This window comes from Macaca thibetana, chromosome 5, assembly GCF_024542745.1.
Source record: "Macaca thibetana thibetana isolate TM-01 chromosome 5, ASM2454274v1, whole genome shotgun sequence".
Lineage (NCBI taxonomy): Eukaryota > Metazoa > Chordata > Mammalia > Primates > Cercopithecidae > Macaca > Macaca thibetana.
In genome coordinates this window covers 39,791,975-39,804,769 of record NC_065582.1, presented here as the reverse complement: position 1 = coordinate 39,804,769, position 12,795 = coordinate 39,791,975, and the positions used below count along the sequence as shown (strand labels likewise).

Sequence of the window (12,795 nt, the reverse complement as noted above, 5' to 3'; positions counted from 1 at the left end):
AGGACTTCCTAACAATTTTAAGCTAAAAATTGTAGCCCGTATTTGTATAAATTTAGACTCTAAGTATGAAGTATCTAAAACAAAATAGTATTTTTTTTCTCTTTGCTGAACCTACTGCTTCAAGTTATAGAGCCTCCAAATAAAACATAAACAATCAGAAATGAGCAATAAACTTTCATAACAACTGATTTTTTTACAGCATTCTTCCAAATGCCAACAGTTAATGCAGGGTAGTTAGTTCTTTCTGCAGAGCTAGGTGTTTGTTCATTTTCAGACTTCTGGAAGTGGCATTTCTGACATCATTTAATGGTTTACTGAAAATACTTACTAGGAGTATGAGTTTCATCAGACACCTCTTTACGGTCTTACGCCTTCATTTGTTCTTAAAAATATGTCAATGTCTTAATAATAGAATTTAAGTGAAAAAATGTAAGTGAAAACTTAAATGTTATAGCCAACAGAGGTTCTTAACTGATTGTAAAGTTGTATTGAAGTCAGGGGTGTTTCTTCCTAATTTGGAGTCAGCCAAGTTCAGACTCCAGACACAGGGAAAATGCAGAACAGGACTATCAGTCTTCTTTGTTCAAAACAGATGACTCTGTAAGTATTTGCCTAGTTAAAAATAACAGCATTCCTTCCCCAAGTCATCAGCTGGACAGTCTAGCCTGCTCATATTTTTTTAACCCAGTCAGGGGAATAAAGGTCAAAAGGCTATGTACTCTGAATTCAATTTTTTCACAATAGGTTATACCAAAAAATTTGTCTATCTTTGATATTTTTCTTTAATGATTTTCCTTACTTCTCATTGTGGAAAATGTAACAAATTTACCTTAAATGGTTACCGAACTACATCTCTTTTACAAATTTTTCATGTTGTTAACAGAAAAGCTAACTAGTTTTCACCAAATTGTTGTTCAACTTTCTTTATGATAGCTTCTACTGATTTCAATAACAACAATCTTGTTTAAAGAATTCAATCTTTTCGTGGCTGTTTGCAATACTGTTTGTTAATTAACAATTATTGTGTTGTTTCATTTACATAATACCCATTGTAAAATGGGCATGTCCTTTTATTTGATTCAGATAGAAATGTATCACATTCTCACTTTTTTTCATTCTCTCCTGCCTACTCTTTATTCCATCTCAAGAATTTCATTTGAGTAAATAAATATATTTGGCATTTTAGGACAATGTATCAGTGGAATATCCCAGACTCCTACCTCCGTCCCATTAATCCATGCTCCCCTATAAGCACCAAAAACAAAAGAGAGAGAAACCAAAAAAGTTACATGAATTTGTAAAATAAATGTCAAAGCTCTTTCTTTTAAAAGTCAAATATAATTCATTACTATTATAAAAGACTTATGGTGAAAGCATAGTTGGTAGCATGATTTTGGCTATTAAAGCATTGTAAGTATGCAGAAGATATTTATATTGTAGCTGAGTAGTTTTCAGAGTCATCAAGAAGCCTGCATGGGGTGTTTTTTATTTTAATAATTCATTAGATATTCTGATTTAATCAGATGTTAGGCTTACCCAACAGTACTTTACAGATCTCTGGAAAAAGAATATGTTGCTATACAATCCATAGCCCTATGGGGTTCCTGTTACTTTCCATCTTAATGCTCAGGAGCTGCGATTCAAAAGGCAGCACTAGATGATATATGTCGATGTGGTTCCTGATCCCACAGATAAAGATCATGTGGTTGGTGCTGCATGTAAATAATCAGCACTGTTGATTGTGATCTTGACAATTTTGCACAGTTTGGGTCCTGGCTACCTGAGATCATCTTTCTCCCCCGGGTGCTTCACAATAGCCACAAAGGGCAATGGGAGGCTATAAACTTGGTCAAAGACACATGGAGCCACAGGGTGCTTTGAGGGTCACTGAAGGGCAAGTATGCTTTGTGCACCATTTGGACCCCCTCTTCTGTGATCACTGGTGGTGAACTGGGGCAAACTTCCTCTAATGATTCCCCAAAGGAGGATTTTTTTCCATCAAGTTCATGCCCTTGACCTTCAGATCAGGCAATGAAATTAGAAATGTTCAATAGCAACAAGGCTAGGAACATTTATGCTGCTCTAAATAGCCACAACATAGCATCCGTTGTATGATTTCTGAGCTTATATTGCTAATATAGAATTTTTAAATTAATTTATTCACTCACTAAATTTTTAATTAGGACATAGAGGTGCAATGACCCTCGATCCAAGCAAGAACACAAGTCAGGCTTTCAACTTCAATAGAAAGTAAAACTGGCCTAGTGCATTCTGATATCAGAACCATGTGAGTCTCCTTTCAAGCAATAATGCCAGATATTTGCACTCTAGGATTCTTGCCAGAATTTAATTTGAACAGACTGCTCCATGGATTCTGTCAAAATACAACAGGGAGAAGTGATTTTTGAGCAAGATGGCTTATCCATTCCTCTCTTTAGGTATTCTAAACTGTCTTCTTTATCAAAATAGATCTCCAGAGAGCTATGTACTTGGACTACATAGACTTAAGCCACTGAAAACCTATCTTCACTGAATTTACATTTTATTGTTATGCATTTAGCAATTCCTTTAAGAAATACCTACGTGAAAAACACTCCTGCAACCTTATATGGTAGAAAGAGGAACTGAAGGTATTAGAAATTAAAGGGAGTTCAGAGACCTTTTATTTCAGAGTCAGCAATATCCTCATGCTGCCTGGGTGATATCTTTAAAATTCAGCTCTCAGATTAATAAGAGAACAAAATACCTACATTAAGTAATGATTAAAGTAAATGAGATAACATAGAGGTCTGACACAAAGTAGATGCTTAAAAGAGTTGAATCTACATTTTGTATAAAATCTGTTGCTACTATGTTATTCTCAGTTCTTCAAATAAGAAACCAACACCAAGAAAATATTTGTTTTTTTTAAGAATCATTATACTTCTTTCTTAAAAATAAAGAGAAGTGTCCACATTATGTATTTTTAGACTTGGCTGACAGGGTATAGCTAATTTTTTTTTTTTTTAAAGACGGAATCTCAATTCTTCTCCCAGGCTGGAGTGCAGTGGTGTGATCTTGGCTCACTGCAACCTCCGCCTCCCAGGTTCAAGCAATTTTCCTGCCTCAGCCTCCCCAGTAGCTGGGATTACAGGCATGTGCCACCACACCCAGCTAATTTTTGTACTTTTAGTAAAGACGGGTTCCACCCTGTTGACCAGGCTGGTCTTGAACTCCTGACCTCAGGTAATCCACTCACCTCAGCCTCCCAAAGTGCTGGGATTACAGGCGTGAGCCACCGTGCCCAACCGGTACAGCTAAATTTCATACTTTAACAATAATATTTACCTGGTTGCTTTCCATTGTTCCACATGGTCTTTAAAATTTCTGTTTCTTATTTCATCACCCTATCATGGCTTTAAAGACTCAGGAAATATTCAGCTAGATTTAAATCCACTCCCTCTGTCTTTTCCCACAGTGGCTTTTCTGTACCTTCATCATTGTCCTCAAGCCAACACTATGCTCCATGCCACTCGAAGAAATGGTCATAAATCTGTACTCGATTATTAGGGCTGCTATAACAAGGTAGCTTAAACTGGATGGCTTAAAACAACAGAACTTTATTCTCTCGTGGTTCTAGAGGCTGGAAGTCTGAGAATAAGATGGCCACAGGCATGCTCCCTGGGAGACTGCGTGGAATCCTGTCTTACCTCTTCCTCGCTCCTGGTGGTGGCCGGAAATCTTTGGCATTCCTTGGCTTCCAGCTGCCTGACTCCGGTCCCTGCCTCTGTCATCACATGGCATTTTCCTCTTTTTATAAGGGCATTGGTTGTATTGGATTAGATCTCATCTAATCCAAGCTAAACTAGGAGCCATAACTTAGTTACACCTATGAAGACCCTATGTCTAAATTAGGTCACATTCATAGTTACCAGAGGTTTAGACTTTTAACAAATCATTTTGGGGATCACAATTCAATCCATAACAGCTTCCCACTTCTAAGAGAAAACTGAGCCCAAATATTAATTGCTTCCAAATGTCTTCATAATATGTTCAGTTATCCATTGTGACCCTAATTCTTATGCACTTCCCTAAGCATCAGGAGGCAGCTCTCTCCCCCTTCCCTTCCAGCTGACCTCTACATTCCCTCCCCTCCCCGCTTCTCCAGTTACCCCTCGCTCCGTCTCTCTCAGAACGTCACTTCTCTTCCTTTTGAATTCCTTTACTCTGGAATAGATTCAAGTCTTCCCTATCTGTAAAAAACAAAACAACAACAACAAAACCTTTATTTTGAATTTATTTGCTATTTTGAATCTACTTTTGCTGTTATTAAGTTGTTCTCCTTCCCTTTGGAATCCAAACTTACAGAAAACTGATGGGACCAAAATGTATGGAACTCTCCATTTCTGCATTCTTACTATGCATCCATTCCACAAGGAATCATTGAGTGAAAAGGCACTGCTTGACCCTGGTACTGGAGCCACAGAGGTGAGTTGGGTGACATAGCTCCTGATTTCAAGAAGAGAAAACAGATGCTAGACAATACCTTTGCTTCTCAGTAGAAAAGAACTCCAGAGCTGTGATAGTGCATAAGAAGACAAAGCTAGACTGGGAAATTGGAGGATTCCCTGCAGATGGTGTGGCAGAAACTAACAGGCAAAGAGTTCTAAAGTATTAACTACATAAAGGGGAAGTGGGGGAAATGTTCCAAGCTAAATGATTAATGGATGGGAAGTCCCTGAAGTAGAAGGAAATGTGTTTTCAAGGAACTGGAAGAGGGCTGGTGTGACTTTACTGTAGAGACTCAGGGGGAAATGGTACAAAATGATGTTAGTGGGACACCCAGTGAGCCAAATTGAGGATTTGTTCTTTACTTTTAGGGTGGTAGGAAAAGGGCTTTAAGCAGGGATAGGACTTGATCGCACTGCTTTTAAAAGGATCTCTTGGCTGGGCACAGTGGCTCATGCCTGTAATCCCAACACTTGAGGAGGCTAAGGTGGGTGGATCACTTGAGGTCAGGAGTTTGAGACCAGCCTGATCAACATGGTGAAACCCTGTCTCTCCTAAAAATACAAAATTAGCCAGGCATGGTGGCATGTGCCTATAATCTCAGCTATTTGGGAGGCTGAGGCAGAAAAATCACTTGAATTCAGGAGGCGGAGGTTGCAGTAAGCCAAGATTGTGCCATTGCACTCCAGGCTGGGTGACAAGAGCAAAACTCCATTTGGAAAAAAAAAAGGATCTCTCTGGCCATAAGTAGAGAATAAATTAGGAGAGAGGAGGACAGATGGGAAAGAACAATTAAGACACTGGTATAAGAGTCCAGCAGAGAGACTCTATAACTGCATTCTAGGGATGACAGTGGAAATAGAGTCCTGGGCATGTTGAAGACATATTAAGGAAATAGAATTAATGTGACTTAGTAATTGATCAGTTATCTGGGGTGAAGGATAACCACATGTCCAGTCTGACCCCCAGGTTTCTGGCTTGACAGTTGGATAAATGACAGATTCATCCCTAAGAAAGGAAACACTGATTTCAGTGGTGGGGTGTCAGAATCAGAAAAGCAATGAGTTCCAATTAGAATATGTTGACTTGAAGTAGCAATGAGATCAAGTGGAATTGCTAAGCAGGCAATCCTCAACTTTAGCAAAACTGCTTAATCCTGCCAATAACCGGCCAATTGCTGAGTGTAATAAATCCATTTCTATATTCAGCTCATTTGAACTCTGCAGCATTTGACACTATTAGTCATTCCTTTCTTGAAGCAAGAGCTCTTAATCTTTGATTTCTATTTAAAACAGTGTTCTCCTCCAGTTCTCTTCCTTCTCTGGCTTGTCTTCCTCTGCCTAACCTTAAAAGATCTGACTTTCAAACAGGGCCTTAAATGAATAAACCTCAATTCTCCAGTCTCAACATCCCTCAAGACATACATATGAGATTCCTCTACTTAGATTTTCCACAGGTAGCTCATATTCAATAAGCCCAACCAAATTAATGTCTGCCTCTCCTATCTCACCAAATTATTTCTTCTCCCAAATATGCTTCCTCATTTTATAGCATCACAAGACAAAGGAGGAGGATGAGGAGTCATCAGGCACTCCCTCACCACCAAAATTCAATCTAAGTTCTTATATTAAATAATTGTACCCAGGAAAGTCCCTGCACCACTCCTTCACTACCTGTTCTCTCGCTTCTCAGATGGGCTATGGCAATCCTAGTCTAACTGAAGGACTGGTGACCTTTTTCTGTAAAAGGCCAGAGAGCAAATATTTTAGGTTTTGAGAGCCATCTTGTTCCTGTGATTATTCAACTCCCTGGCTGCAGAGCTAAAGCAGCAATGGACAGGGAATGGGTATGGCTGTAATCCAACAACAAGACTTAATATATGGACATAGAGATTGAACTTCATACAATTTTTACATGGCATGAAATAGTTTTCTTCTTTTTTAATCCCCCCACTTAAAAATGCAAGTGCCATTCTTAGTTCACTGGCTGTACCACAACAGGCAGCAGGCAAGGTTTGTCCCGCAGGTCATCGTTTACTAACCTCTGGTCTAACTGAGCTCTCTCCCACCACATGGCAGCCAGAGAGCAAGTCTGAAGTATGGAACTCACCTTCTAAAAATCCTGACTCCTTGCTTTGTGAATACTCTTATTAGACTGAAACACACATCTCTTCCACCAGGTGGCCCCAAACTTATTTTCTAAATTGATTTCGTACTACCTTTCTCCCTGCACTCAATGTTCCCAGACTCCAAGCATCCTAAACTGCTGGCTGTTCCCTGAGAGCTCGTGCTCTGTGCCTTTTAGTTGGCTCCAAGCTCATTCACATTAGACCCAGGCTAACCTAGTCTGGTGCTTTTTGGTAGCTAATGATAGCCCCAGAAAACATTTGAAGTAGGTGAGAGTTACCTACTACCCCACAACCTGGCTTCTTGGTTATAATTAAAGTAAGTCTCATACCAAATTCTTCCACAACAGACATTAATTAGCAAGCAGACACAAGAGTGAAACAGCATATTTAACTTGAACTTCAGTGCAGTTTGAGCTTTTTGTCCATAATACCTCACCGGAGGCAAATGAGACAACATTCTGGTAGCAGGATTCAGCTAACTGACTATATTGTGCATACTAAATATACTGTATTTACTCCAATTCTGGCAACCAAGAATCAGAGAATAAGCGCTTACACGCAGAACTGATTGAGGGTTACATCTGATATGCCATTCTTAAGAGTAGAGATAGAGACTTTGCTAAATTTCTATACCTAATCATGCAAGATAGGAGTGTCTCAAAAATATATTCGCCAAACTACATACCTTGAGCACCACTAATATAACTACTGAAAGCCCATTTCTAATATCTTGAATGGCTAATTAGTGACTAATTACCTAGCCACTACTTTCACCAATGAAAGTCGGTATTACTAGCATGAAACTAATATTATAATACATATGTATTTTAAGCCTATAGTAATGAAGAGAGACAAAAATAGCTAAAGCTTTTTCTCTATACCCTTCGACTATAGCCTTGTGACTAAATGGCAGTGTGCATGCCCCTTAGGTGTGTGTAATCCAAATTAGGGGTCATCAGTTGACCCCTAAAGTACAGGTTTTTTGTTTTTGTTTTTGTTTTGAGATGGAGTCCACTCTGTCACCCAGGCTGGAGTGCAGTGGCACCATCTCGGCTCACTGCAACCTCCGCCTCCCGGGTTCAAGCAATTCTCCTGCCTCAGCCTCCCAAGTAGCTGGGATTACAGGTGCACGCCACTGTGCCTGGCTAATTTTTGTATTTTTGGTAGAGACGGCATTTTGCCATGTTGGCCAGACTGGTCTTGAGCTTCTGACCTCAGGTAATCCACCTGCCTCAGCCTCCCAAAGTGCCGGGATTACAGCCTTGAGCCACCATGTCAAGCCTATAGTTTTAAATATTATACTCTCCTCTTACATAACATGTGACATTTCCTCCACCTGAATGTTCTTCTCCTTCTTCTTTACCTAGAGAAAGCCTGTCACCTTTGTGTGTGTGTGTGTTTACATGTGTGTGTATTAGTACATTTTTAAAAATTTTATCATCTTTTAAGACCCAGTTAAAAAGTTGCCTGTTATTTTAATAAATTCCCAACAACTTTTGTACATTACTTGCGGCCTACGAGTAATAAACTTATTTTTAACCGTTTCATAGATGAAGAAACTGAGGCTCAGGAAGTTTAAGTGGTTGCCCCAGCTTAGGTGACAGAGCCAGAATTTAAACCCAGGATGGTCATACTAGATTCTATTAGTGAACTTATGGGGAAATGCTGAACAAAACAAAAAAGACCTAATAAGTTCAATTTAAGACCTACTTTAAGAATCCATGCTATGCGTTTATGACTATTTGCTTGAGGATGATTAAACTGAGATAAAATATAAAGAATAAGAAACAAAATATCTGACCTGCCTACCTCAAAGCTATTCAGTTTTATTTCATAGGTTTGAGATGAAACTAGCAGTATTTTATGTATTTTTAATTAGGAATATATCAAAATTCAGTAAAGCCCTTTCCCTGCAATAATCAAAAGGCTTTGGTCTGTTACTACTTAAAATTAATACATTGATGACTTAATATGAAGTATCCTGGCATATACTGTGTACTCGATAAATATTTATTAAATAGATAAGCTACATTGGTTTACCATCCATTTTAAAATCTGACTCAAAGCCAGGCTACCAGATGTAGATTCTAGCCAATGCTCTCATGGAAATAATGTCTTGATATACATCTTATGATATGCTAAGGTAATGTGAAGATCCCCTCTTAGAAACACTTAGTCAACAGTTATTGAACCCTCATAGGCACTGAGAAACAATGTAATTTTCCCACACAAGGCATCTATTTGGAGCAGATAACTTATACATTCGGTTATTTAGATTTTTCAGGCACCCCATCCATATTCATTGTAAGGTAGAGATGATCTGAAAAACCTACCGTCATCTATTTAGTCATCTGTACAAAGTGAGTCAGGGCAGTTATAAAATGTCAGAATTCCCAGCCAGTGTAGTAAAGCACAATCCAAGTTCACTTATGGCAAAGGATTAGGACATCAGTATTTAAAGTAATTCTCTCCTGCTCATAAACAAGCTCAAGTACGTATGTCCTTAACAAAAGACTCCAGAGCTCCTTACACAGTGACCTAATGTAGGGCATGGGATTATCCTTATAAAAGGATCACCAAAGAGGCATGTGATCAATACAAAATTAAAAGCGTGAATACAGAAGTGATTGTAGAACTTCTTGGCCCTGCTGATAACGGCAAGGATTTCTTTGTTGGCTTTCTGCTCTATGGATGATACGGTTTTGATAAGGAAGCAATTGAGAACTCAATGCGTCTCATATTTTGTGCCTTAGTGCTTCTCTATCTCTGCTGGGAGAGCAGCAGTAATAAGAAACAGGTTCATGCTCATCATAATGTACCATTTCTGACTCAGAAATCAATACTAACTTGAGATTATGAACAATGCCCTTCTACTGGAAGCCCAACACCACAGAGTGTCTTTCTAGAACGTGTGACAAAAATGACACATTTTGAAGAAGAAGAAGAAGAAAATGTTAGAAACCAAATAATCCTAGAAGCTTGGAAGCTTTTCTTTTTTTATAAAGAACATCATGGGTTTTCCATGTTCTATCTTCAGTAGGATGATGACCAGGGTCATTTTTATAGTTGCCTAAGAAATATATTTTTCCTTTATCACTGTATTGAAATAAAAACTTTCTGTAAGTTCACTTTCTGCTGTTACCATGTTAATATCACAAGCAACATTAGATATAATTCTTGGAATTCTAGAAACTGTAATCTGATTTTTTAACAAATAGGATATTCCAGGTACTATGGAAATTTCTGATACTTGACTCCAAAAGCTCCTTGATAAACAACTTGTTAAATTCAGTGTCAATGTTGAGGGAAAACTGTTGATTAGCTATTAAGGTTAAGTTTTGCAAGGGCTTCCACCTTAAGAGAGAAAAAAATCAGAATTTCATTGAGAGTGGCCTCTATGCAGAGGTACTACTTAAGTGCCTTATTCAATTACAGTCTCACTTCATGTGACTTTGGTACGAGCACAGTTGATATAGCACCCCCAGGCTTGTGAAACTGAATTGAAAACATATGTCCAGACGTTGGGGATATTATCTTGTACATGATACTTAACTTTTCTGTACCTCAGTTTCTTTAACTATAAAAACAGGGGTAATAATAACACTACAACTTAGAGCTAGTGTGAGAAATAAATTCACCGATCCCTGCAAAGCTTGGAAGAGTTCCTGGCACATAATAAATGTGCCGCTTTTTAAAGTATTTTTTTTTTCTGACTTTCAAGTGAAGTCCCTCTAATTCTTGAGAGAAACTGCTTTTAACTTTCTCATTCTTAGAAAACATGCTGACAACTTCATGTCATTAAAGATATCCTCAAAACTGAAATACATAATGTATTAGTCAGTGTTCACACTGCTACAAAGAACTGCCTGAAACTGGGTAATTTATAAAGAAAAGAGGCTTAATTGACTCACAATTCTCCTGGGCTGGGGAGGCCTCAGGAAACTTACAATCATGGCGGAAGGTGAAGGGGAAGCGAAGACCTTCTTCACATTGTGACAGGAAAGAGAGAGTTAGCAAGAACAGGGAAAACTGCCTTATAAAACCGTCAGATCTCTTGAGAACTCAATCACTATCATGAGAACAGCATGGGAGAAACCGCTTCCATGATCCAATCACCTCCCACCAGGTCTCTCCCTCAACATCTGGGGATTACAATTCAAGATGAGATTTGAGTGGGGACACAGCCAAACCATATCATTCCATCCCTGGCCCCTCCCAAATCTCATATCCTTTATACATTTCAAAACACAATCATGCCTTCCCAGCAGTCCCCCCAAAGTCTTAACTCATTCCAGCATTAACCCAAAAGTTCGAGTCCAAAGTTGCATCTGAGACAAAGCAAGTCCCTCCCACCTAGGAGCCTGTAATATCAAAAGTAAATTAGTTACTTCCAAGATACAAAGGGGTTTGCAGGCATTGGATAAATGTGCTCATTCCAAATGGGAGAAATTGGCCAAAACAAAGGGGCTACAGGCCCCATGCAAGTCCAAAATCCAGCAGGGCAGTCATTAAATCTTAGAGCTCCAAAATAATCTCCTTTGACTCCATGTCTCACATCAAGGGCACACTGATGCAAAGGGCTGGCTTCCACAGCCTTGGGCAGCTCCACCCCTGTGGCTTTGAAGGTAACAGCCCCGCACCCCTTCCCTGGCCACTTTCACAGCTGGCATGTTTCTGTGGCTTTTCCAGGCACACAGTGCAAGCTGTCAGTGGAGCTACCATTCTGGGGTATGGAAGACGGTGACCCTTTTCTCACAGCTTCACTAGGCAGTGCCCAGTAGAAACTCTGTGTGGGGGCTCCAACCCCACATTTTCCCTTCGGCCCTGCCCTAGCAGAGGTTCTCCATGAAGGCCCTGCCCCTGCAGTAGCCTCTGCCTGGACATCCGGGCATTTCCATACATCCTTTGAAATCTAGGTGGAGGTTCCCAAACCTCAGGTCTTCTCTTCTTCACACCCACAGGCACAACACCACATGGAAGCTGACAAGGGTTGGGGCTTGCACCCTCTGAAGTAATGGCCTAAGCTGTACATTGGCCCGTTTTAGCCACAGCTGAGATGCCAGGCACCAAGTCTCAAGACTGCACAAAGCAGCAAGTCCCTGGGCCAAGCCCACAAAAACCATTTTTTCCTCATAGGCCTTCAGACTTATGATGGGAGAGGCAACCATGAAGACCTCTGACATGCCCTGGAGATATTTTCCCCATTGTCTTGGTGATTAACATTTGGCTCCTCATTACTTATGCAAATTTCTGCAGCTGGCTTGAATTTCTTCCCTGAAAATAAGTTTTTCTATTCTACCACATTGTCAAGCTGCAAATTTTCCAAACTTTTATTCTCTGCTTCCATTTTAAACATAAGTTTCAATTTCAGATCATATCTCTCAAGTTCAAAGTTCCACAGACCTCTAGGGCAGGGGCAAAATGCCACCAATCTCTTTGCTAAGGCATATGATGAGTGACCTTTGCTCCAGTTCCCAATAAGTCCCTCATCTCCATCTGAGACCACCTCAGCCTGGACTTCATTATCCATATCACTATCAACATTTTGGTCAAAGCCATTCAACAAGTTTTTAGGAAGTTCCAAACTTTCCTACATCTTCCTGTCTTCTTCTGAGAACTCCAAACCGTTCTAGTCTCTACCTGTTACTCAGTTTCAAAGTCAGTTCCACATTTTTGGGTATCTTTATAGCAGTACCCCACTCTCTGCTATACCAATTATTGTATTAATCTGTTTTTACACTGCTATAAAGAACTGCTGCAGCCTGGGTAATTAATAAAAGAAAGAGGTTTAACTCACTCACAGTTCCTCATGGCTGGGGAGGCCTCAGGAAACTTACAATCATGGCAGATGGTGAAGGGGAAGCAAAGACATTCTTCACATGGCACAGGAAAGAGAGAACTAGCACGAGCAGGATGTATTAGTCCCTTTTCATGCTGCTGACAAAGATATACCTGAATCTGGGCAATTTACAAAATAAAGAGGTTTATTTGGACTTATAGTTCCATGTGGCTGGGGAAGCCTCACAATCATGGCAGAAGGCAAGGAGGAGCAAATCCTGTCTTACGTGGATGGCAGCAGGCAAAGAGAGAATGAGGAAGATGCAAAAGCAGAAACCCCTGATAAAACCACCAGATCTCATAAGTCTTATTCCTTACCACAAGAACAGTATGGAGGAAGC

General features: G+C 39.7%; 1 protein-coding gene across 2 annotated transcripts in view; it reads left to right on the top strand.

Moving 5' to 3' along the window:
• The window catches only part of RPS3A (ribosomal protein S3A), a 1,130,248-nt gene that overhangs the window by 38,131 nt on the left and 1,079,322 nt on the right, over positions 1-12,795 (top strand). The window contains exon 1 of one of the 2 annotated variants that reach the window (XM_050791183.1): positions 4,675-4,679. The exons of the other annotated variant lie outside the window; for it this stretch is intronic. The gene's annotated coding sequence lies outside the window, so the exon portion shown is untranslated. Of the gene's footprint in view, positions 1-4,674; positions 4,680-12,795 lie in introns of those variants that run through there. 2 annotated transcript variants of the gene reach the window in all.